At 40.3% G+C, this 23,334-nt stretch overlaps 1 long non-coding RNA gene across 5 annotated transcripts in view; it reads left to right on the top strand.

Moving 5' to 3' along the window:
- Positions 1-23,334, top strand: part of LOC110837718 (uncharacterized) — a 325,396-nt gene that overhangs the window by 151,431 nt on the left and 150,631 nt on the right. For 4 of the 5 annotated variants that reach the window (XR_015534315.1, XR_015534312.1, XR_015534313.1 and 1 more), the window contains one exon: positions 10,706-10,761. The exons of the other annotated variant lie outside the window; for it this stretch is intronic. This is a non-coding gene — a long non-coding RNA (uncharacterized LOC110837718). The remainder of the gene's footprint in view (positions 1-10,705; positions 10,762-23,334) is intronic. 5 annotated transcript variants of the gene reach the window in all.

The following is a 23,334-nucleotide window of genomic DNA, read 5'->3' as shown; positions in this document are numbered from 1 at the left end:
GAAATGATATTTTAAATATTTTATATATTTTATTATCTTATTAAAATTGTGATTTGACGGAAAAATATTAAAATATTAACAAAAAGGGAAAGTAATTGAAGCAGATGGAACAATAAATTTGATTAGGAACGGGGTGTATCATTAATATCGAATGGTATTTTTACTCTGCTTTTGCAGAATCAGTATTTGTTTATGATAAAATTTAGATGAACTTGTAGCAGAGAAGCTCAGAGAAGACAACAATCTCTTCTGGTTTATAAATGTGTTTCTTCAGTCTGCTTTATCAAGTTTTGCAGTCTGAGGGGTAGGAAGAAAGCATTTCCCTCTACCCCCATTGCAATACCATGCTTATCTTTTGGTATATAGACTTCATGTTGCCATCACGAATCCTGCCTCGTTTGTTGTTTGCGAAATCAAATCTTTTCTGGGCCATTTGATCTCGTCTATGGCCCATTGAGTCGCTTGTGGTCTTGTTGAAGTTGAAGGCTTTTTAAAAGATGATTCCAACGTACGAACTAGATTTGCTCCTAAAAACACACTGATGAATCGTAGCCCTGTATTAAAATATGTCCCAAAAATTTACTATTAAAGTGGAGACATTCACGTTTACGATGCTAATAGGATTGTTAGCATTTTTATTACATATTTATTTTATTTTATATCAATATAGGCTTTATTCAGACATGAGTACCATTAATTATAACATATCCAGAAAAAAGTCTGCTATAATCATATAATAATATTCAAAATTTATTAAATATGTTTACAGCCTACATGATAATTTACTATAAAAATTTGTGATTTGTCGTTTTCGTCAAAAAATGACGTCATCAAACAATGCCACGTTATATTTGTTTACTCAGCATTGTTGTACCAACACAACAATGCCGAGTAAACAAATGGCTTGTGTAAGACACTAAACTAACCCCCCCCCCGAAGGGGGAGTTAGTTTAGTGTCTTACACAAGATTTTAAAACGCAACCCCTTCGGGGGGGTTGGTTTAGTTTCTTACACAAGATTTTAAAACGCAACCCCTTCGGGGGTTGTTCAAGTGTTTTAACCCCTCATTCGTGGGGGGAGTTGGTTTAGTTTCTTACACAAGATTTTAAAACGCAACCCCTTCGGGGGGTTAGTCAAGTGTTTTAACCCCTCATTCGGGGGGGGTTGGTTTAGTTTTTTACACAAGATTTTAAAACGCAACCCCTTCGGGGGGGTTGGTTTAGTTTCTTACACAAGATTTTAAAAAGCAAACCCTTCTGGGGGTTGGTCAAGTGTTTTAACCCCTCATTCGGGGGGGGGTTGGTTTAGTTTTTTACACAAGATTTTAAAACGCAACCCCTTCGGGGGGGTTGGTTTAGTTTCTTACACAAGATTTTAAAAAGCAAACCCTTCTGGGGGTTGGTCAAGTGTTTTAACCCCTCATTCGGGGGGGAGTTGGTTTAGTTTCTTACACAAGATTTTAAAACGCAACCAACCCCTCCGAAGGGGGGTTGATTGCGTTTTAAAAACTTGACCAACCCCCCGAGGAGCTCCGAGAGGAGCGCTCTGCTCTAGTCTTTATAAAAAAAAAAGGTGTCATATTTTAAGCCTTGTGATGATCTATCCAAGAATTTTGACTTTCTGTGTTCCTTTCTACTAGGTTATCTCTGAAAATACCTGTTCGAGATGTTTACTTTCACACATGACGTTATAATTTCGCGGGCGAACAGCGTGATGTTGGCTTCAATCCATTTGTGCCATGTGATGGAAGTAAAATGAAATATCTCGTTCGATCTAAATCCACCAACGAAGAATCTGACGCCAAATTGCATTTCCCGGTGAAGAGTGAGGGGAGAAGGGATAAGATCCGAACTCGGAATATGAAACCATGGCTTTGGTCGTAAGTCGAGTCAAGATATGGTCTGGAAATACGTGGGCATTTCAATGATTCGCTTCTGTCCAAATTCAGAAGCGCGTCTTTGCGCAGCTCTTCGATTCCTCAACAAGAATTATGAACTTAATATTAGGATGGGAGTAGCTCGCATGTTCCTGCAGTCAGATCAATTCGATAAACAAACGTACGTTTTATCTTCCGTATTACAATACGAAATAAGTGATCTCCGTATAGCATACGTCTTCGTTTGCCTTCCTCTCTTTCATCTTCCACCCTCAGTCTTATTTTGTGTTGTTACCTCAAAGCATCGCTTGTTTCCTTTATTACCATCTTCCGCCTTCGATTCAGTGATTTCTGATCTTCTCCCCCTCTCGTTTCTGTCCAAATATAAACAGACTTATCTTAACTGCGTGTTCTTTTTTGTTTTTGCGATGGGTGCCCCCCTTTTTATCTTTCAGTGAATGGTAATTGCGAATCCAGCCAAGAAATTTGTTCCTCCCTTCAACAGACTTCATCTTGTTCTAGAATCTTGACTATTAGGGTTTCAATTTTTTTTTTTACAAAGAATGCATTCGATTTTATTACATCTGTATTCAAATATCTGGAACAGAATGTCAGAAGACAATTACTTTGTAAAAAAAAAAAGCCCGAAATGGGAATATTAACTGAAGAGTTTATATTCAGTCTTTAAATTTTAAATGTTCCCGTGTTTCTAAATATTAAATCTGTAAAGCAACCAAATATTATTTTGATATTATTAAATGGGCCCCGGATTGTTGAAATGTCGTCCTGCGTCGTACTGAATGGACTTTATTTAAAACTAAAAATGAAACATGAAGTTAATGAAACTGTCAAGATTCTTTACTAATGTATCACGAGCCACAGAGTTGTGTTGATATTTCTAATTTGAAATATTGTTTTAAGGTTGTGTATAATTTAATACTTACACTAATTGACATGAAGCTCATTAGTATACAAAATAATATGTGTATTATAAGTGTAAATTTAATATGTTTTCTTTTGCTACATTTAATTTAATAGACTGTGTTAAATAGATAGTTTAATGTGAAATAATATCATATAATAAAATATTGAACTTAAAAATCTGTACTCCTCCCCCAATATTGTCAGGGTGATTATGTCGAGAAGAATGAGATGGACGGGGTATGTAGCGCGCATGGATGGGATAAGAGGTGTGCACCGGGTATTGTTTGGGAAGCCTGAGGGGAAGAGACCGCTGGGGAGACCTATACGTAGATGGGAGGATAATCTCAGGCGGGATCTATGGGAGATAGGAGTTGAAGGAGTCTGGATTTTGTTGGCCCAGGACAGGGTCTGGTGGAGGGCTTTGGTTAATTCGGTGATGAACCTTCGGGTTCGGTAAGCCATCTGGTTGGTTGGGTCCACTATTTGGGAAGCCTGAGAGGAAGAGACCCCTGGGGATACCTAGACGTAGATGGGAGGATAATCTCAGGCGGGATCTATGGGAGATAGGAGTTGAAGGAGACTGGATTTTGTTGGCCCAGGACAGGGTCTGGTGGAGGGCTTTGGTTAATTCGGTGATGAACCTTCGGGTTTCATAAGCCATCTGGTTGGTTGGGTCCACTATTTGGGAAGCCTGAGGGGAAGAGACCGCTGGGGAGACCTAGACGTAGATGGGAGGATAATCTCAGGCGGGATCTATGGGAGATAGGAGTTGAAGGAGACTGGATTTTGTTGGCCCAGGACAGGGTCTGGTGGAGGGCTTTGGTTAATTCGGTGATGAACCTTCGGGTTCCGTAAGCCATCTGGTTGGTTGGGTCCACTATTTGGGAAGCCTGAGGGGAAGAGACCGCTGGGGAGACCTAGACGTAGATGGGAGGATAATCTCAGGCGGGATCTATGGGAGATAGGAGTTGAAGGAGACTGGATTTTGTTGGCCCAGGACAGGGTCTGGTGGAGGGCTTTGGTTAATTCGGTGATGAACCTTCGGGTTCCATAAGCCATCTGGTTGGTTGGGTCCACTGTTTGGGAAGCCTGAGGGGAAGAGACCGCTGGGGAGACCTAGACGTAGATGGGAGGATAATCTCAGGCGGGATCTATGGGAGATAGGAGTTGAAGGAGACTGGATTTTGTTGGCCCAGGACAGGGTCTGGTGGAGGGCTTTGGTTAATTCGGTGATGAACCTTCGGGTTCCGTAAGCCATCTGGTTAATCTAGTTAATTAGTTAGTAACAATATAATACAGCGTAACATAACATAAAATAACATATAACGGAACGGAACTTGGTAGAAAGGGGTCTCGACACGCGAGTTGTTTTTTCTTGAGACTGTGAAGTGAAGAACCCGGTAACAGTATTATGGCGCATCTGCACTCCAGAATTTTAGATATGGAAAGAGGATGAACACTCTTTTCATTCTTTTTTTGCCATTCTAAACCCTCTCGTTCACTCTTTCCATTCATCGCTGTGGTACCAATCCCTAGGAATGTCTTTTCGGTTTTGTGCCTTGTGGAAAAGGGGTAGGTTTTCGAGGGATGTTCCAAATCCACCGAGTCCTGAAGGTGTGCTTGCGTGCGTGCACGTGGGGGGGTGGCCGGGTTTTCTAGCACCAACGCGTCTACTTATTGCATTCCTTAACGTCTCGCGCGCTCCACTGTTAGGACTTGCTCATTCGTTAAGTGCCTTTGCCATTGGCAGAGAGAAATGGAGTCCAGTGGTAAAATGGTACGTGTACAGAATTCCAGACGCTCGGAGCGAACGTTCCCGCGTGTGCGAATACAAGATAAATATAGAATAAAAGATTGAACGATTTTAAAGAGTGAGATTTCAGGGTCTCACGGCGGCGAATGAAGATGAATATTTTCTGGGATGTTACGTTTATCGACGTTTCAGAGGTACTTGAGAACCCGTTAGTAGTTTAAGTGATGAAGGAATTTGCTACATTTTGTTCAAACAGAATTTTAATTACTATGTTCACAAGAGCCATCAGTGATAATGAGCAAGGTTAATCCAATATACAGCCTCATATCCTATTTCTGAAAGACTCATTTTAATAATATCCTCTCGTCTACATCTGTCTCCCTTGTTATTTATTTTATTCCAGGTTTTTGTCTAAAATGTATAAAGCAAAAATAAATGTTAAATTTGGTATGAAGATGCGTTAAAAACGTACTTTTTTAAGTTTCTTAGAGAACTTTGTTTTTTCGCACTACATAACAATTGAAATCCACCGAGAAACGTGTGTAATATCTTAATGGGACGATTAAATTCTCAGTGAACGTTGTGTTTTTTACCGATTAATTTACGAAGCAAATATAGAATTACAGACTTAATCGTTCTTATAAAGTTTTTGTGACTTTTATCTTGAATGAACAGGAATGTCTTCTGAGAAGAGGGAACACAACGAAACTGGGGTCGTATTAGAACCCTTCAGTCTCCTTTCTCCGTCGCCCCTCTCTGACCCCCCCAAGGGTTTTCTAGAGAAATAGATCTTTATTATTTTTGATTTAGTGTTATTATTGTTTTTTTTTTATTTTTCTGACTTCGATGAAAGATCTTTCAATTAGGTTAGTTCTGGCTGAATTTTTTTAAAACCTGTTTCCTTCGATCTGACCAAATGCAACCCACTTTCTCATTTCTTAATTTCCTTCTGTTTTCAACTTTTTTTATTTCGGAAGCTCGAAAATTGACTCGTTAGTTAACAGAAAGTTTATTATTTGAGAACGTTTTAGACATAATGGCTTAAATTGTAAACAGGTAAATAATATTTATTTTCGTTGTTCATATATTTCAAGTGTTAATGAAAATTTAAATAAAATTTTAGAAGGAAAAACGGTTTATGATAACACAGTTGATTGCTTTCTGTTTTAAATTCGTACGGTGGATTGTTTTCATTAGTGAAGACTGTACACCACGTAGCAGGTGCTGCCACGATAAATGAATGCGGTCGCTATAGGAAACAGCTGGTTTGAAGGTGGGCTATAAATTGTCGAATTCCGAAGTTAGTAACACAAGGACAGAGATGGTTACAGAAACTCTGGGAACGAAACGACGACGAAGAGAGACTTGTAGGCGGCGGTGGAATTTTATTTGGTTTCATTTGTTTCGTACTTTTGTTGATTTCCATTGGTCTGTAGCTGAGAGCAGTAGGTACGAGGGTCTTCTGAGGCAAGAATTAGAAGACAGTAATTTAAAACCGTCAATTTGAAAGTCTACGTGGTTACTAAAGTTTTTCGTGAGGAATACCAGGATGGAGAGCGTCTAACGATAGGTTTTCCAGGGAACTGAGAGAAATTCTCTTAGGATGGAAGTGAATTTTTGTTCCGAGTGTCTTAAAGGCGTGGTCACGGAGACTTTTACCACATTTTCATGTTACGTTCCATGAAACTTTTACAAAATGTTTTCAGAGTCCAAATATCTTAGGCATAGATTCAGGTTCACTGAAAATATAGTCTTATTAAAATATTTGTATGTCTATAATTTGTTTTAAATCAGCAGATCAGTCTTTGCCAGATATTATTAGGAAAAGTTAATCTAATAGAATGAAATGGACGGAGAATATTGCAAGCGTTAAGGATACATGAGTTGCGTACAAAATTTTAATCCTGATCCCAAAGGAAAGTGACGACTTGAAAGACCAAGCGAATATAGTAGGACGGTAGGATGATATTAAAGTGGATTTTAAGAAAATTAAGTTCGAGGGTGTGTACTGGATTTATGTAGCTCAGGACCGGAAGTGATGGAAGGCTTTTATGAGCATATTATTGGCTAGATGAGCTATTGTATGATGTTGAGGTGTTGAAAATGTTCTTATGTTCTTTCGATGGAATTTGTCAAATTGTGTAAGAAAGCGTAAAACAAAATGATAGCAAATCTCCGGGCGAATAAAACAGTTTAAAGTGGTATAGGTTTCTAGTAACATTTCATTTATAAATTGAATGAAATGTTTTCCTTTGTATGCGCCTACGTGCAAATATTCCGTGCTTTGCCGTAAGAATAGAAATGGGAATGGCATTAATTTGCATTTCAGATTAGTGTTGTCGCTTTTAGCATCTCTCTCTTTCCTACATACCTGCCACGATATGGCTACGTGTTTCAGCAAATACCAGTGAGGGCTCTGTGGTTATCGGATTAAAACATCTCGAATCCCTGATTCTGCAGCTTATATGGCGAAGGCCTCCTGGACGTTGGTAACTTTGCATTTTGTACTCCGTACCGCCGCCATTGTGGGTTTTAACACATAAGGACGGTTCAATATAAATCCGTCCGGGGTCAATTACGTAATGTCTAGTGTCCTCACTCAGAGTCATACATACGTCCCACCGAAATCACCAAGCCCTGGATAACTTTCTGGAAGAATTCTGAATGCTACCCCTGAATGGACGGGTGTTTGAACCGATGTCAAGTGCAGTCTAGTCTCCGTACGTCACGCCATCGAAAAGTCCCACTGACGCTCTTATGCCATCAGCTGTCGCCTTACCCTGGGATTGTGATGTAATTATGGGATTGTATGACACATTACTCGTGAACTGAGAAGCTCCGGGCTGGTTGCTGTTGAAGCAACCTCCGGCTATCGTATACGCCTTGGAAAGTGGTAAAATAGCTGTTTAAAATGTCAGTTTAATGTGGGTCCTTCAGGACTTTGTCCTACGTAGTACCTATAAATCCTTCGATAACAGGCTTCTAAATATAGATTTAAGATATTTTAGAATGTATTCCACTTGCGGCCCGCGGGTAACATCAAGCCAGAGACCACGTCTATTCAGACTCGCTGAATTATTCAATTTGCTACTACTTTGGATACTAGAAGTTAACATATTAACATAAAGACTCCGTATTGGCCCGGAGATTCATCCTCATTTCTCGTCATTGATTGGTCCACCTTTCAAATTCTATATTTACTCTTCGCAGCATCTCCACTCCAGTCCTGAAGAAGGAGGCACGGTTTCCGAAACGTTATCATCTATCTGCGATTTTGTAATGTTCTAAAACCCATAAGAGCAATAACACCAATAATTAATTAGCTTACTAAAATGTTTCGACTACTACGAGAAGACTTTCTAATATACTTATAAGTTTTATGAAAAATTCATGAGATTTTTGAAGAGCGAGACATTTATACCTCAGAGAGAATAGCCACGATAAAGGATCAAGACTATTGGAGTTAAAGTCTATCACCTACACGAATTCACTGTTATTGGGAGCTGGATATTGAGTTGGGTTGATGGCGTTGGAGAGGGTGGGGGGGGGGGGAGGCGTAGGTGTGTGAATGAACGTAGACAAAGCGAGGCGCGCAATATAACTAAAGGCCGGAGGAACGAAATGAAAGGGTCTTATTATTTTCTGGCACCTTTGACATGACAATGAATCTCTTCCCCTGTTTATATATGCAGCGGCAAAGGAAAATCTCTGGGTTACTGAAGCCATGGCCTGTTCTTGAGGGCTTCAGTGTAGATAAGACCGTAGGTAGCTACCAGATATCTTCCTTTTAGCTTCTGTTGAAGTAGCATTCTTGATGAATATTTCAGCAAGACGAGACGACAGACGGCGAGATCCCTTTCCCATCGCCCTGTTCTACCTTTAGAATCCCTCATTTTCATTGGGTAAATACAAGCAGTTGAGATTGAGTAGCTGGTAGAACATCCGTAAGTTTAAGCCGTGTTTTTGCTCTTACTGAAGGAAATCTTAGATATGGTTTGTTGTACCTCAAAAGAGGATTTTCTTAGTTTCAGGCTATCTCTTCCTCGTGGTTACTGCTACTGAAAAGTACTTTCTTCTATGAACCCATGCCCCCCCATCCAGAAAGTTATGAACTCCATGTATTAATCACTGTGTGGTTTGTGTCGGTTAACGTTCCAAGCGGTTATTTGCTCAATTTTAGCAAAACATATTTTATTATATAATTCGAAAAAAAAATCATTCGATAATTACTCCCGCAACGCTCTCCTATAGCCCAATATGCCTCTGATATCCGTCGTATTTAATAACATTCTTACGAAAGTGACCTTGAATAATATTGTTGCATTTGCCGGCAACCCGACGCGGGTCGTCGTGACGCATATTATTCTGACGCCGACACGAGATTCCGATACTCAGGGCGTCAGGCGACATAACGATGGCAAACCGACGCCTAGCGTAGAAATCATTGGCGTCGCGAAGTCGTATCTCATGAGAAATGTGCTAGTGTTTCGGAGGTTTATTTTTCCTCCGTTTTCAGGGTTGAAGTTTAAGGAAAAGACATGACTGGTAGCAGTCACGTCGGAGAGGTGTGTTTAACGTCTCCTTCCCCCCCCCCCACGTATCCAGTCTTCATATATTGCCTGCTAGCACATACAGAGCACAGCCTTGTATGTGAACGAACCGTTCGGGATCCTCGATTCTTTCACAGGTCACTGATTTTGCAATGAGATACGGCGAAGCGGAGTAAAACCCAAGAGGGCATTCTCTCGTTCCTCCTTTTCACTGAGCTGTCCTTTTTCGTACTCTTTTTTATTTATTTTTTCTTGGCACTTTCAGTGGCGGATCTTTGAGGCCAGTTCTGTACACGAAGATTGAACAGAATCCTTTGTCACGTGTTTTGCGGAAACCGAAGGTTCCCGTGTTTATAAGAGTGCGCTTCTGATCATTACCTGATACTAGTCCACGTTCGTCATAAGATATTTCTTTAATATTCACTTTAATATTATTCTCCTATCTGCATCTAACCCTTCAAAGCTATTTATCGCCTTCAGGTTTACCGACTAGAGTTCTGTAGACATGACATATTTGGTAAGAGTTTAGGTTCTCATGGCGGTGAGTGCAAAGATGATACTCTTCTGCGTTGTTCCGCCGTGTAGACGTTTACCGACGTTTAACAGGTAATTGGTGCCTCCGCCGTCATTAATTATCGCCCTGATGGAGGGCCCGAGGCCATCTTAAACGTCGGTAAACTTCTACCAGACTACACGGCGCAACACCCCAGAAGACAGTCATCTTCAAATATTTAATTATTTCAATATTAAACCAGACTCCATAAACATATAATACAGTCCTGTTGAATCTATATGGAATACTTCATTGAAAATTCTAATATAGGCTAATTTAAAATAAGTTGTTATCTCAAGGTCAGATTATAGATCTATGGATGTAGGCTGTTAAATTCCCGAGTAGATCCTGTCAAATGGTGCTATAATGCAGACCCTACGTCAGACTCTACTAACCTGCGAGCGGGTTAGCATCTTTGCCAGCCAACGAGGTAATGTGACTGTCGTAACACGGATGAACATGTCAGTGACCCCAGGCACCCCAGCTTTCGCGTGATTTGAACAGACTCATCTTTTGTGTATAATCTTCTTCTTCTTCTTTATTACGCCGTTTCCTTTACAGGAGTTTGGCGGCATATTATGAACAGGATCCTTCCATCCTTTTCTCGGACTGGGACCTGTTCATATACGTTCTTGGCAGATGATCCAGAAGTGGTTTGCCATTGCCTTCTTCTGTGTGTGAATGGAGTAATTGTTGGGATGCCACGGAGAAACCGGGGAAGCCCCCGGAGGAAAACTCCGTGTTGCCTGGATCACGGCCTTGCCCAACACAAGTTATAAATTCGGGCACCGCCGGGAATCGAACCCGAGACCCCAGGATTACAAGGCCAGCGTGTGTATAATCTATGAGACTTTAAAAAGGCTGCCACAAATTTCTTTGCGTAAAGTTGGCAGCACTGACGGTTCACCGCGTTGGAGACGATGGTGTTGCAATGAAAGGGTGAAGAAATCTTGTACAACGATGAAAAGGAATCTCTTTTACGGAAAATCTGATTTTATGCTCTCCTTCCTTCATGTATCTTTCTCACTTACTCTTCTGCTTTGTCCTAGGCGGTGAAAATGGGAAGATGGGTGCTGTAAGACGGAAGTTTCAACAGGAGAAACGTGTAAGTACTTGTCTTTTCAAAAAATATATAGTTGGCTGCCGTGTTTAATTTTACCGAACGACAGGCATTTTGCGTTCCGAAATATTTGGGGGTTCGTAGTTTGTACTAACATGTGGGAATATTAGATTCTCACGACGGTAAATTTGTCGATATTGTTTTTTAGGTTAGTAACGACGTATGGGCTTGTAGGTAGATACTGACGTTTCGGGCAGGTATACTGTCTCCATCTTCTTGGCTGAAAACCGTCAGCGATGAATGAGAATGAGAATGATGTTCATGATGACATTTAGAAAGATAATACATTCTGTGAATGTGTATTTGTTATAGAAAATTATTCTCTTTTCTGTGTTCTAAAATGAGAAATATGAAACAGTAATTTTGAGATACTTTTTATGGGTGTGATACCTGGCATATTACTTTAGGGGAGGAATAAATTTCAGGCGTTTGAAATGAAGCTCTCAGAACACAAACCCATTGGTGGTTCAAGAAATCGGGTAGCTATCCAATGAGAGAATAGCATGTGTTTGAGGAGAGGTGATGTAAAAACGGCGAACTATTACATATTCGCCCTGAAGATAGCAGTTGCAGTGTTTGCCGAAACGTTGGATAATTTTCAACATTCCACTCGGCATAAAGTCTAATTCTGATTCTTGGATGATAACGAGCCAAATGTTTTTGTAGCGGATAATACGTTCGTGACAAGCCAATGTAATAGATTTGAGCAGTGTTCTATATATGTAGCAAGAGGTGATGAGGACCTATGGGAGAATAGAGAAGATGTCTCCAACAGGAAATAGGAAACTAGGATTTGATTGGAGTAGGAAGAGAATGTGTGTTGGGTAGGCGAAGTGCCCTGGAGACGCTTCCCGGTTACCTGCACAATGTTACGCTCCTCAGAGATTTAGTCTCAGATCGCATTTTAAGTCTCCCTTACGTATCTACATGCATTTACCGACTGAGGCATCGCTCTTCTTATTTCATCTCGTGACAGTTTGCTACTTTGAATTCGGTTCTGATAGCTTATTGATCATTTCTTAAATTATTTTGAAATCAATCGTAAATATGCCCAACTGGCTTGTATGTAGTCATGGGCTCTAAAAGAAGCTCTAATGTTTTGTTGCGTCATATCGAGCTTATTCAGTTTTATCCATTAATTACCGTGTTCTTTTCCGCTTTAAGAAGTGTAGTTAATTGATACGCATTTGTTAAAAATTACCGGCAGTATATAAACTCACATTTATTATTATATTATTATTTAGTGTTCTGTCTGACGACAGGTCCATATGAACAGGATCCTTCCATCCTTTTCTCGGACTGGGACCTGTTCATATACGTTATTGGCAGATGATCCAGAAGTGGTTTGCCATTGCCTTCTTCTGTGTAATTGTTGGGATGCCACGGAGGAAAACTCCGTGTTGCCTAGACCACGGCCTTGCCCAACACAAGTTATAAATACGGGCACCGCCGGGAATCGAACCCGAGACCCCAGGATTACAAGGCCAGCGTTCTAACCGCTAGACCACCTCATCTTATTATTATTTAGTGTTCTGTCTGACGACAGGTCCATATGAACAGGATCCTTCCATCCTTTTCTCGGACTGGGACCTGTTCATATACGTTCTTGGCAGATGATCCAGAAGTGGTTTGCCATTGCCTTCCTCTGTGTGTGAATGGAGTAATTGTTGGGATGCCACGGAGGAAAACTCCGTGTTGCCTAGACCACGGCCTTGCCCAACACAAGTTATAAATTCGGGCACCGCCGGGAATCGAACCCGAGACCCCAGGATTACAAGGCCAGCGTTCTAACCACTAGACCATAAAATTGGCTTACTCCTTAACGCTTGTGGTCTTCTGTTCGGAAGTGCCCTGTTCGAATCTCGGTCCAGACTTCGAATGTCATGGTTTAGGGATTTCGTGGTTTTCATCAGTAGGAGTACGTTGAAACAGATCAAGACTGACCTCTCCCGTATCTCTTCAAGTCCTCTAGTGTCGTTCAACGACAGATAACTTTTTCAGATGATATGTCGTTGTTAAATAACCTGTGATTAGTCCTACAGATTTTGCTTGCCGAGTTTTGGGGTTTAAATTTTATCTATAGAATGTATGTTTTATTTCACATGAAACATGTTTACGTGAGTCATAATCTGTTAATTGGAACTTTTCTAAAAAAAAAAAAATTACCGTAATGTTACAATAATCAGCAATAATCCCACGGATTTATTATGCATTAATTCTTTTACGGCACGACGATAATTAAGATGTATACCAAAATACTTTAACGTCCACTAAATCTGAATTATGCCCACAGTGTATTTACTACTTTCATGTGATTTTCGGTAAAAGAGCTATTGTTTCCTTAACCAATATTAACCAGTTGTTCTTTGTAACGGTGAAGAGTTGTGTTTTCTTTGCGGTACGGGCCGAATACTTAAAAATGATTTACCTGATCGTCGGAAACTTCGGCTTTAAAGGGTTGATTATGAGAAATGAAGCTATTCAGACCATGCCTGTAGTAGACTGTCATCCTGAAGGGTTCTGGAAGAATTTCCGTCCCTGTAGTTAGACCCAGATGTTTGCTACCGGATTCAGCGTGTCACGTCACACCATTAAAGACGAATTTAAGGCTTGGTTCGTCTCAGCGGCACCACAATGTTACCCCCCCCCCCCACCCCACAATGTAGCAAACCAGGCTTTAAATGGAACAGTGGCATATGTAGGAGGACACAACAAATTATAATCGATTTTTAGATAAAATGTATTTCAATTAATTCTTAAAATAGTTTATTCGTGGCATGGTGAAATTGTATTTCGATACGTGATACATACTGACTAATAGAATAAGTAGTTTCGAGTGTCCCATGTCCGTTCCGATTTCATGATTATTCAGAATATTAGTGATTAGATGTTGGAGGGTGTGAATTGAATTCATCTGGCTCAGAATACGAATCGATTGCAGGCTTTTGTGAACACGATAATGATGTTCATGGTTCTATTAAAGACGGGATTTCTTAACTAGATGAGCTTATTATTATTATTATTATTATTTAGTGTTCTGTCTGACGACAGGTCCATATGAACAGGATCCTTCCATCCTTTTCTCGGACTGGGAGCTGTTCATACACGTTCTTGGCAGATGATCCAGAAGTGGTTTGCCATTGCCTTCTTCTGTGTGTGAATGGAGTAATTGTTGGGATGCCACGGAGGAAAACTCCGTGTTGCCTAGACCACGGCCTTGCCCAACACAAGTTATAAATTCGGGCACCGCCGGGAATCGAACCCGAGACCCCAGGATTACAAGGCCAGCGTTCTAACCGCTAGACCACTCTTAATTTATTAAAGAGTTTTCTACTCCATGAAGTGATTAAGTTAATGTATTTAATGTAAAAGAAATTTTGTTTGGTTGCCTTACGTTTTTATAATTTATTTCGGTCATAACATTTTTCTATCGAAATAATTTATCGTTTCAGCAGGAAATGTGATTAATGTTTTCAGATTTGTTTCTAGGAGTGTCTCTTTGTAATTCGTCCTAGAAGTGTGTTCGAGTGTTCTACCGTTACATGATTTAATTCTCTACTGTTTTAATATGAAGGAAATTTAATAAGAGAGCCATCTGCTGTGCTTAGCGGGAAGGTCACTGCTGCTCCTTATCGGCTGTCATTTTACCTATAAACTACAAGGGAGCCATGTTCCTTCAAAATGCTTTCCAGTTAACGTGAGTGTGGTTTGGCTAAGCTAACTGCTCGCCAGCGTTGTTACTGCAAGCTTCTTAGCCTCACTTCGTCATGGTTTTAGTACCAACATCATTTCAACTGAAGCAGACTTAATTCCCTTGCTGACAACCAGCACAGGTTCTCAAGTAATTCAGTGGGCCTAATCGACTTTAACTCTTTACGTTTGGGGTTTTTTCTGGATTTTCAGGGGTCAGAAACATATTAGTCATTAGTCCTGATCAAGATATAAGCGGTTTACCTCAGTCCTTCGAGTTGATTATTGGTATTTTAAATTTGATGATGACTTCTACTCAATGTGTCATATATTAATACGTTTACACGCACGTAGTCAAAATCATTGGAAAGCAGAAACATGTAACTATAAATGAAAATATATGCTTTTGTAGTAACAGGGACCAAACGTGCGTTTCGCCTACGTCACAAGCTCTTGGGTAGAAGGAAAACGAAGTCATATATTGTGTGAATCAAACACGTTACCTATACGAGGTGCGATCGGAAGGTTTCCAGACTGCGCGTATAAAAACCCGTACACTCATATCAGGTATTAAATTCATCTATCACCCTCGAAGTAGTTCCCCTGGGAGTGAACACAACGATCCTAGCGCCGCTGCCAAGCCTGGAAGCATCCCTGGAAATCTTTCTTTGTCAGCCTGTCAAGCACCATCTGCGATTCTGCCTGAATCTCTTGCCAAAGACTCGCCAAAACGGCTACGGAAACCTATGAAATGCTAAAGCAAGCATTTGGGGAGTCCGCAATGGGTCGTGCACAAACTTTTGTGTGGCATTCACGTTTTAAAAATGGCCGAACCTCTGTCGATGATGACGAGCGTTCTGGACGACCATCTTCGAGCACAACGCCCGAAAATGTTACGAAGATTCGGCAGGCCATTCACGAAGATCGACGTCGTACCATCAACGACTTGTGCGACATTGTTGGGATAGGCTATGGGACCTGTCAGCTGATTCTAAAGGAAGAACTCCACATGCGACGCATCCTGTCTGAGGACCAGAAGCAGAATCGACTTCTCGTTTGTCAGGAGCTCAAAGATCTTGCAAGAACCGACGCCAACTTCCTTTCTAAGCTCCGTGTGACTTCTTCCTCTTCCGAAAGATGAAAATTCAGCTAAAGGGAAGGAGATTTGGGACGATAGAAGAGATTCAGGCAGAATCGCAGATGGTGCTTGACAGGCTGACAAAGAAAGATTTCCAGGGATGCTTCCAGGCTTGGCAGCGGCGCTGGGATCGTTGTGTTCACTCCCAGGGGAACTACTTCGAGGGTGATGGATAAATTTAATACCTGAGATAAGTGTACGGGTTTTTATAGGCGCAGTCTTGAAACTTTCCGATCGCACCTCGTATCTGCTAATCTTCTACCCGTTCCATGTCCCTCTGATTCTCTTGCCTTTCACTTCTCATGGACCACGAACAGAAGACGTGGGAAGAAACTAGGATATGAGGCAGAGGAATTTCTTTAGTTCGGTGATAAACAAGAGTCCTGTCTTAACATCCTACTTTAAATCCCTTGTTGCTTCCATATAGCAGGATCCTTTGACCCAGATCCTACATGGTACAGGCAATATCATCAATATCATCAGTGGATATAAAGGGACTTTGCTTATCTGACCGACGTCCGGCATTGCTTTCATGATCACCGGACTGCAGCTTCTGAATATACTGAGCACAGTGCGTAAGTGACCTAAGACAAACATAAATTAAAACCTGTTTCTATCATATTTCATTTTACTCGTGTAAGAAAATTTAATATTTTTCGTTGGGTAAATAAATGGAAGTAATAAATTCCTAGACGGCTTTAGGAGAATCTGACATCCTCTGAAATAAACATCATCATTAATTTAAGGCGTACAAAGTGTCCATTTTCCGACCTTCATGTTTCCATCTTTTCCTTTGGTGTACGCTGTAACCGAAGGATTGATTTTCTATTTTCTTACCATTCATTCCTTGTAGACTTTCTAATCCCTAATCTTCAATTCTTTATCTGAAGCCTCACTTAAACTTAATCTTCTAGAATAATAACCAATTAGAAAACACGCACTTTAAAACTTTTGTGTGAAATTAACTTTTCATAAACTTTGTCCTTTTTTTCCCAACAAATTTAACGAACATTCTGAAGCGTGGGATAATTAGAGAATTTAATGACCGGTCCTTTAAATTTAATAAAAGGATTTTTTTAATTATCAATCTCATATTTTGAGTTCAGAAGACATCAAACAGCGGATATGAAATATGGAGTTAGGTTGTTTATGCTCGTATCTTATCTTCAAATTCTGTGTAGTACTTTCAGTCCCAGTACGTCATATAATCAGGATGCTTTCTCTATATATATAAAGAAATATAACAACATGGCTTTCTTTATTCCTTCCTCCGTGTTTGTCCGGCAGCCCGGAAGATTCGGAAATCCTGGGGAGTTCGGATGATACAGGCTTTGTATAGGAAAAAAGGGCAGCATGGAATTATCTGTGAGCTTCACGGATCTGAAATGAACAGCAGATGGCTCTGCTGTGTGCCAAAAGAGGAAGTTACTAGCAGTTCGAGATATTGAATCAGGATGTAGTTGGATCTGGTCAGGCGTGTTGAGGAGATGGGGGATTCATCTCTCATCAGGTATGATGGCCGCCATGCGAGGATTGCATGTTGCGTATAATAGCAGGGAAGTGATTCTGGGACGATGGCTTTGTAGGCAACATGTATAGAGTAGAAATTACATGTGGCAAGTAGACGGAGCTCTCGTACGTTCGTTTTTCTTCTGTGAGATTTCTGTCCTCTTAATGAAATTAAACCTAACTAATATGTCTTTATTAATTTTACTTATGATTTATTTAAATATGTTGCCAGTCGCCCAGATGACAGACCTTCGATTTATAAAATGAATATATAATGACTTGGGAAGGATTGAAAGGATGCGGTCGTGTCTGAATTTTGACTGGAGGGTCTGAGGAATACCACGTAAATCTCGGTCAGGATAGGCGTTTGCTGTTCCATATTTGAACATGCGAGTTTTTATTTAGGAGAAGATAGAGATTTTTTAAGAGGATCTTATTACGTCATACAAACGACTGATAAATAAATAATACATAAGGACGAGAGATAATCGTAATACGAAGCTTGAGTGCCCTTTTAAACCAGGAACTTAGAACAGCCCAGCTTTCACCACACATGTATTTCCACAAAATAAGAATGTCAAGAAATGTTTACTGGCTCAGATACTGTAAATGCTTGTTTTTGATTTCACACAAAGTATAATTTTGGAGATAAGTAGTTTTTTTTTCTCATGAAAGCCCTCGATTGTTGAAACGGTGCCCGTCCAATGCAATAACCAAGTTCCGAAATGGAACTTAACCTGAGATTTATATTAATCCATGCAACATTTTTAAACATAAAATATGTGGTCCTGTGGAAAAATGAGAGATGGCATACACGGATGGCAGGTTTAATATTGGTATGGCGAGGGAGGGGTGTGACTTACTGACTCGTAAATCTCTTGGGGTTGGTTGTATTGGGAAGCTTGTGCAAGTGCGTGACTGTTGGCCCAACCTGGTCCCGTCGTGGTGGCATGGCCTCAGTCATAATTTCACTCAACGGTCTCCGGGAGGCTCCTTGCTGTGGCTCGCTTCCAACTGCCACACGACCTCCTCCTTAGCCTCTCACTTATTCAGTTTTTCTGTCGCACCATCTGTTGCGTTTACGTTAAAGTAGCAATACCAGAAGGACGGCAGTACAGTCTCCTGTTCAACAGCTCACAGGTCATAGGTCACCTGAACCACATTACGTAAGACACATGAGAAGTGCGTACAAAATTTTGGTTGGGAACCCTGAAGGGAAGAGACTACCCCGGACGACCTAGGCGCAGATGGAAGGATAATGTTAAAATGAATTAGGAAATAGGTTTGTAGAATATGGATTTTCCAAAACAAAACAAAACAAAAAAAAAAAAGTAATTAATTAATTCGTGACATTAACCTCGAGAAGTAACGTAAAGTAAAGTTTGTCCCGCTACGTGCCGTACAGGCGCTTGGGGGGGGAGTAGAGGTATAGCTCCTCTCTTCCTTGACCTCGGCACTAGATGGGAGTGAGTGGTCAGCATCACGCCCCGGCCGGCTTTACCCCCGGGAAAGGACCCCGGTACCCATTGTAGAGGAGGCTGGGTAGGTCCCAGAGGCTAGAGGAAAAATCCTCTGCCCCCGTCGGGGATCGAACCCCGGTCGTCCAGCCCGTAGCTAGTCACTGTACTGACTGAGCTATCCCGGCTCATAACCTCGAGAAATATTCTTAACCGAATATTTTGGAACCTAAATTGTTGATACATTATTCTTCTCGATGTCCTTAACCCTTTGACGTCGAAGGTGGTCTAAGTAATATCTGAGTTCAGTCCGTACCGCAAAGAAAACACAACACTTCACCATTACCAAAATTAGCATATTAACGCGGTTTAAGTAAATACTCGCTGTTTATAGTGAGAATCATACAAAGTACAAAATGAAGAGTTGTTGATTTTTGAAGCAGGTGGAACACGTAGTTTCCATGAGCTTCAAAGGGGTGACGTTATTACGTCCATATTGACTCGGTGTTTGAAGTCGCTCAGAGGCGAGGAAACTACTTTTCTGGCAGTAATGAAACAGCTCGTATTGACAGGCCAGACTGTGGACAATACAAAGAAAGTTAAGGTGGAAATGTTAAAAGTGGTGAAAAAGGAAAAGGCGTCCGGAAACAACGGCGACCATTCTCAAGCAACAAAGGCGGTCCACGTGTCCTTACTCGTGGTAACACACTGAGTGACAAATGAAGCCAGCTGCACGCATATAGAAGCCAATATGGCGAGTTGCGTCCTATAAATCAGATTGGAACATGCGAGAACGGAGATTAATTTGAGGACGGGAATTATAAGTTTATTTGGAACAAGAAGGAATGACAGTTTACCCTACGACATTCTGAATAAAAATGCAGTGGATGACATAAACCACTGAAAGGTGGGGGACGTAAGAATATTCAGTAAACAAACGACAAGTGGTTTCATTTGTTCAGTTTACAAATGTCAGTTTGTTGATACGACCTTCTAGAACGATGTACTCGGTACAGCGATCAGAAAATTGGTTATTACGATAATACTTTTGCTGTCATATTGACATGTTGGAGTCGCGCTGTTTCATTTGTCTGATTCCGGGTGGTCACCGCCTTCGTGACCCGTCAGTCCTCTTTTTCACGACGAGGTTAGCCTAATTTGCATCGCCTTTGTCAACCGGGCCTTCTTAATTTACGTGGAAAGATATGTTTCATGATAACGCGTGTCTGCATGACCTTATGATGGTAGTGTTTGTTTTTGTAGGATTTATGTTCTATGGTAGTCTATCAAATATTCAGTTCTCATGATATAAATCTTTCTGCCCTCGCCTTTCATTTCAAATGTGAGTTGCCCATTAGTCATAAAATCGTAGGGGTGGCTGAAGTGGTGGTTCATTGCTTGTCAGTTCCCTCTCTTTTCTGACTTTTTTTCACGTGTAAGTTTATTTTTTGCCTTGTTCAGCTCGTAAATCGTGTTAATTGTAATCATGAAAAGATGGTAATAAGCTTAGGTGAGAAATCATTTTCTTTATATGAGGCTGCTCTGTATTCATGTAAATTATACATTAAATATAATGACTAAATTCTGGGATGTTGCGATAGCCCTGGTGATGGAAGTAGTATGCTCCTCCGAAACTTCGGTCAGTTTCTACCTGACTACAACAACTCAGAAGACGGTAAACTAGCTTAATGAAATATTTATATATATATATTTTAAATATTAAATGTTAATTGTAGTAATAATATTTTAATATTTGATAAAATATTTTATTGTGATTAGACGGTTAAAATTAAACAATTATAAACAATTAGCTTATTGAAAGTTTTTTGGTTTTAGATTGTAATTGTTCTTATAGCATAAGCTACAGTTTTATGTTATTAAATCGAGAGAAAATAATTAGACGATGACGACTTTATAATTTGTATCTGGTCATTAAATATTATCACGTTGATTAAGTCTAGAACCATGAGATGAGCGGGGCGTGTAGCACGCAATGGAGAGATAATAAATGTAGTTAATATTTTAGTCAAACGATATGAGGGGGAAGTACGACTTGGAAGAACTGTACGTCTGTGACAAAACAATATTAAAATGGATCTTAAAATGTTAGGTTTGGAGCTGTGTTCTTGTCCATTCCCCAAAGTGTCAGAACAGGACTGTGATTATTCACTTTAGTTTTAAATACATATGACAGACATGGGGGAGAAATCAGTGCCATCTTGTTTTCTGGCCATTTACCTGACATCTGCCAACAAGTGAGCAAAGCGCGTATTTAGTGACTTTTCATGCTTCCATAATTCCTCTCCTTATATTATTCTATTTGTGTCTATTTTCCCTCTTTCGTCGTGGTTCTTGTCCGTCTGCGAATGCCCCCGACCCTTGACCCTCAGCGTTCGAGCGGTCAGTTCGGTTTGGACGCTTGACTGGAGCTCAGCGGAGCTCTGCAATTTTTCACCCGGGAAAACTGAAACGGTTCTGCACGGTCGAGCGTCCAGACAGCCTAACCTAACCCAGAATGTTATGGCCTACATAAATATCACGCCTACCGTGGCAGTGTTAATTATTGGAGGGGGGGCGAAGGGTTTGGGAGGTAACAGAATGGGGGGGTGGGGAGAGACCTCTGTCTGCTTTGGGTAAATGCGCAGTGACGTATTGTTTTAACATGCTAATGGTTGGGACTTAACTTTTCGTTGGGACAGAGACAGAAAATGTTCGTTGCTGTGTGTTCCCCTGCTCTGCTGTTTCTCCAACAAAGACTGGTCCGTCCTCATTGTATTGTCGGTGTGTGTGTGTGTGTTTGTTGATTACTCTTTTGTGGAATTGTGCCCGCTTCACATTTGCGTATGTTTTGCTCTAGTTATACAGTTAGATAAATTTTAGAAGCGAGTTTTGCATGTAGTTTGTGCGAGAAGGAATATTCTCGCTTAGGTGACAACACACATTTAAAAGCTTTTATAAACGATGCAAAATCATTTTACCCTTTTTGAAAGGCTATGATGAGTTTCTTTTGAACCAGTTTCGTCTACGACTCAAAATTCAGTACGTCTCTAATTTTGATTCTCCTAAATTTTGTTGGTTTCAGATTGCAAGAGTAAAACTAAGCAGTTAACTGTGTAATATATTCTTCTGCACATAAAATAGCTCCATCGATTATTCGTCATTGAGACGTCAGTACAGTTAGCTAGTCAAGAAATTTCCTGGTTTTTATGGAATCAGAATGTTCATTACCGTGTTCACAGCTCTCTGTCCTGAACCAGGTGAATCCAATCCACACTTCTCACTCTAGTTCCCTAAGATCCGCGATCTATCATAGGTCTTCCAAATAGTTTATTCCGTTCATGAGTTCTAACCAAATTTGAGTGTGCATTTCTGTACATAAATAAAAGTTACACATACCTAAATAATTGGAGCAGATTCTGTCGTGCAAAGCAAAAAGTTTCTTGCCAGATATAAATGTAAACTAATAGTACCCTTCTACTTATGTCTAGGTCTACCAGGTTGTCGTTTTCCCGTGGATTCTTTTAATATTTCTGACATTTGTTTCCAGTAAGAAAAATACACCTCTGAGGATCCTAAAAGAATTAATATCTTATCAGTAAGAATGATATTTTTATGACTCTTGGCTCAGTATTATTTAGAATGCAAATTAGATCCCTCTTGATCTGACTTTCTTCTTTGCCTTTGTCTGTCTGTCTGTCTGTTCGTTCGAATAACCGTATTTTCTGTCACCTTTACATTCCTTGCATAAAAATGTAGCCTCCTAGGAATCACAACTGCGTCTTCCATTTTAAAGAGATTACGGTGGAGGATAGCATTTGAAATAGCCGCATTGTAGAGATGCATTTGACATGCAAGGTTTGTTGTCGCGATATCAAGCAGACTTTTTAAAGCAGATAGGTAATACATAATAATGAGGGGAGTAAAGAAAATATAAGTCAGGTACATCTCGGACAAAATCAAATTATACTATTTTTCATATGAAACACATTACTTCAGAAGGCAGAGCTGGGCTAAGATGAGGCCCCCCACTAGGATTTTTTTAAAAAAAGAAATGTAGAAAGAATTGTTAATTTAAAATTTATAAGATTTCATTATAAAGTAAATTTTGTGTCAAGTCATTTTCACGGCGACTGAAATCAGATTACTGCCAAACGCACCAGCAGAAAAATCTACCAATTAACTCCAGACTCCCGCACAAACACAGACTCCGCCAGCATCCACCATAGCCCCATTTGAATATCTTTCGCCGTCGGAACTTGGTTTCAATTTTTTTCCCCGCTTAATGTACATAGGCCATTATGTTAGGAGCAGATTTAGACGAAGGTATTCGTGTCTTTCGATTAAGGAAACAGTAATGTTTGAAACACCGATAAAGGTCTTCCTGATTGAGATGAGAGAACCACAAAACTAAGTATCGGATCCTGTGGGACGAGCTCCCTGTTTTTACTCAGGCCTCGAAACGAGGAGAATAAATTCTGCCCTGCACGAGACCAGACCAAAACTTTAGGTTAAATGACCCTGATCCACAGCGCTAACGAGAAACATAAAATTCTTAAACTAAATGTAGAGGAACTTACTTTTACATACCTTAATTACACCTTTTACTGTAAATTTAAACAACTGATTAGGGCATTGGCCCTGAAACGGGCCCCTGGATATATTTGAAGGAAGAAGACGTCATAATTTATTTCTAAAATTTATTGTTAATTTTATAGAATAATTGTAGGGAAATGTATTATTGTTTGTGCACTAACAATATACGTA

The sequence above is a fragment of the Zootermopsis nevadensis genome, unplaced genomic scaffold, assembly GCF_977971745.1.
Source record: "Zootermopsis nevadensis isolate Lab colony 2312 unplaced genomic scaffold, Znev_1.0 Znev_ptg000001l, whole genome shotgun sequence".
Classification (NCBI taxonomy): domain Eukaryota; kingdom Metazoa; phylum Arthropoda; class Insecta; order Blattodea; family Termopsidae; genus Zootermopsis; species Zootermopsis nevadensis.
Note: the sequence above shows the minus strand (reverse complement) of the source record. Positions and strands in the feature narration are given on the sequence as shown.